Source organism: Melozone crissalis, unplaced genomic scaffold (genome assembly GCF_028551555.1).
Source record: "Melozone crissalis strain CALT ecotype California unplaced genomic scaffold, PUWL_Pcris_2 ptg000017l_1, whole genome shotgun sequence".
In the NCBI taxonomy this organism is placed as follows: Eukaryota; Metazoa; Chordata; class Aves; order Passeriformes; family Passerellidae; genus Melozone; species Melozone crissalis.
The window spans coordinates 12,709,159-12,713,056 of record NW_026535795.1 but is presented as its reverse complement, the minus strand read 5'-3'; positions in this window follow the sequence as shown (position 1 = coordinate 12,713,056).

Genomic DNA, 3,898 nt, shown 5'->3' with positions numbered 1-3,898 from the left:
CTGCCGCCGCCCGACTCCGCCCGCTCGCCTCGCCCCGCCGCCCCCGCACCGCCTACAACTCCCGACGTGCCTTGCGCCGCAGCGCCGCGAGCGCCGGCGGGCTCCGCGCGCGGGGGCTGCTGGGAGATTGAGGCGCGACCGCAGCGTGGCGCGGGGCACGCCGGGAAGGCGGCGCCTCCGAGCAGAACCCGGCAGTGGCGCTGGGGCGCGTGCCGTTACGTGGGTGGTGACGTCACGGGCAGCGTGACGTCACGCGCGGTGCTGGGACGGGATGTGGCCGGGACAGAGCGGGGATGGAGCGGGGGTGGCTGCGGCCCCGGCCCGGCCTGAGGAGCGGCTCCGGCGGGCGGCGATCGGGCAGGGGACACACGAAGCCGCGGGTGGAGCGTCACAGAGTGAATGGAGTTGGAAAAGCCCGGCAAGGTCACTGAGGGGTTCACCTGGGCCCGAGCCACGCCGTGTCCCCAGCTCAGAGCGCCGCGTCCTGTCCTTCCTTGGACCCTCAGGGAAGGGGACTCCGAACCTCCCTGGGCAGCCCCTGACAATACCTGGTGTTAAAAACAGGCTATCAACTACTTTACAACAGTTTCTAATCCATTTTTAACACCTGCCAACTTTTTCCATCAATAAATTCTTCATAATATCCATCCTGGCTCAGCCTGAGGCCGTTCCCTCTCCTCCTCTCCCTGGGGACACAGCCCGACACCCCGGCTGTCCCGTCCTGTCAGGGGCTGTGCAGAGCCACAAAGTCCCCCTGAGCCTCCTTTTCTCCAGGCTGAGCCCCTTCCCAGCTGCTCCTGGTGCTCCATTCCCCTCTCTGGACACACCTGAGGTGCCCAAGAAGTGCCCAGGGGAGCAGAGCCCCGTGTCAGTGCCAATCCCCTCCTCCTGCACCCATCCCCACGGCCGAGGTGACTCCCCTCTATGTACCCCTCAAGCCTGCTCCAGTGCTGAGATATTTATTCTTTCAAACTTCCTTTTCCGGTGTGCCAGCTGTACAGAGACAAGTGGGTGGTGACTCACTGTGAGCTCATTTCCTGGACACATAAAGCACATGCTCTGAGCTGTGGGGGCAGCGTGGACATTCCGTAATGGAATCCATCATTTCACAGACAGAAATACCTACAGAGAAAATCCCATGAGGAAATCAAGTCTTGAGTCCCTCATCCTGCTGACAACTGGATACTTTTGATTTCTCTTTCTTTGTGCTTGGCCTCAATCACCTGTAAAAGTGATAAACCCCCATCTGCAGTCACAGCAGGGTTGTGACAACAGATAATTAATAACAGACGTAGACAATAATAATGTTTGGCGCTGGAAGTCACCCAAGAAAATTGATCACTGCTTTGGAGCAGGGCTGGAATATCACACATCACTTGTAAAAGAGGAAAAATGACCCAAACAAATGCTGGTTGGGTTAGAGAGCTTTTTTGTGCCCTGAGAAAGAGGGAAAAGCACTGCTCTAGGAAACACAAAGAATGTCCCACGTAGCAGGTGGGAGTTGAGCAACAGAGCCCTGTAATGGCTCCTGCCCTGTTCCACCTCCCTGACACTGCAGATGGGTGGGAAAGGCAAATACACTGAGGCTGATGGAAACACTGCCAGGGCAGGACAGCTCCAGCTGACAGCACTGGTGGCTGAGGAGGACACAGGAGAGATGTCTTTTATGTGTCCTTTGCTTCCTCCCACACAAGTGTCTGCTGTCACTGAGCACCACCGACCTTTGCTCTGCTCCACTTCTCCCTGGGCCTGGCTCTGGTGCTGGGGTTCTCCTGGGAACTTCCAGAAAATGCATCCAGAAGATGCTTCTGGAGCTGGGGTTGTAAAGAAAACAGCAGTGCCCAGGCACTGGGAATATTTCTCTGTCTGCTCTGGGGTGCCCTGACCCCCAGGGGAGCTCTGACTTTGACCCTCATTCATGGAGGAAGTTTCCCAGACTTCAAGACAGACTGGAATCCACAAAAGTCTGAAGTAGATTATAGAGAGCAGTGTAGGTGTATCACTTGGTGAGAAATTGAGGTTTTGGGATTTTTAGTTTGTTGTGGATGGGAGCAAGATGGAGGGCACAGGGTGTCATCCTGGGTTTCTTCTTCATGCTGCTTCTTCCTCCTTCTTCATGGGTTTGGTGGCATTTTGCAATTTGGCAGAAAAGTCCTCATTGCAGTTCTGTGGGATCAGTTATTGGGTTAAAAGGGAAAATAATCCAGGTGTCAGTTCTTAATTGGATGGTTTAGCTTTAAAAGCCCTTGTACCAAGAGATTGTTGGCCATTTTGTGCCTTCTAATGAAAAGCTGCCCAACTCACAGTGATGAGACTGTTTTACTGATCAGAAATAATAAATACCTGAGTCTGAACATGAACTACTGCCTCAAGTGCCTTCAATTCAGACCAACTGGGACCCCCACATCCAGGACACAGGGAGAAAACCAGTGCCCTGAGCACCTCTGATCCACCCCAGCCTGTGGGCAGGGCTCTGCCAGGGAAACAGAAATGGAGGGAATTTGGGCAGAAATCTTCCCTGCAGCAAATGCAAGAGCTTGTAGACATCTGAGTTTGCAAGAGCTGAGGCAGCTGGACAAGAGCAGGGCAGGAAGGACAATCACTCCAAGGTTCACTCCAAGAGGACAATCATTTTGTCCAGGATAAAAGTTGTTCTGGTTCAACACCACCCCACATGCACCTATCAAACACCCAGGGTGGCATCTCTGAGCCCTGGTGTCCCACAGGTGTCCCACAGGTGTGTCAGGGGAAGTCCCCAGCCTTGTGTCCCTCAGCAGTCACACTCAGGGCAGCTGGGTGGCTCTGCTCCCATCCCCAGTGGGTTCCAGCATCCTACTGAGCTGGGGGAAAGCAGCATTTGGGAAGGGCAGGCCAGGTCTGGGTGCAGATCCTTGCCCTGAAGGCAGTGCAGGCTGTGGCAGTGCAAAAGCAGAGGCTGGGGGGCAGTACAGGGACAAGGAGCCTGGCAGGGCACTGGACAGGCAGCAGCACCCCTGCACAATGGGAATTTTCAGTTTCTGGCTTTGGGACTCCTGCTTAGGAAATCAGAGAAGCCAAGAGGACAGCAAATGTCCCAGTGACACCAGCCCAGACAGGGCTTGTGAGCTGGAGGAGCTGCACCCACACATCAGCACCCCAAAACAGACCTGAGTACACAGGCCACATGATGACAGACACCTACAGAGGGACAGAGGGGAGGGAAATAGGAAATGTGTATTTAGCCAACTGCTTCCTGATCCTGTTCCTCTTCTGGGAGAGCAGAATAAAATAAACACTGTGGGTAAATAAACAGCCCTTCAAACAGACAGGAGCTTTCACAGCAGCACAGGCACACCTAAGGAGGAAGGACCACCTGGATGTCCCCAGCCCAGTCAGCTCATGCCAAGCACATCCACCCAGGGCAGGATGATCTGTGAAAATTGGTGATGAGGTCTCAGGACCTCTCTGCAGCCTCCTTCCTTATACTGACTCAGATCATGGAATCATGGGTTGGAAGGGACCCCAAAAATCATCTCATCCCACACCCTGCCATGGCAGGGACACCTTCCACTATCCCAGGTGCTCCCAGCCCTGTCCAGCCTGGCCTTGGGCACTGCCAGGGATCCAGGGGCAGCCACAGCTGCTCTGGGCACCCTGTGCCAGGGCCTGCCCACCCTCACAGGGGAGAATTTCCTCCTCATGTCACATTTAAATCTTCCATCAGCTTGAGGCCATTCCCCCTTGTCCTGTCACTCCAGGCCCTAGTGAAAAGTCTTTCTCCAGCTTCTCATGAGCCCCTTTAAGTACTGGCAGCTGCCACATTTCAACACATCCCTGTCACCTCTGTTCCCATCCCTGTGCACCCCTGGAGCCTGGCTCCACCTTCTCCACCCCCTTCTATGAGGCAGGGACAAGACTT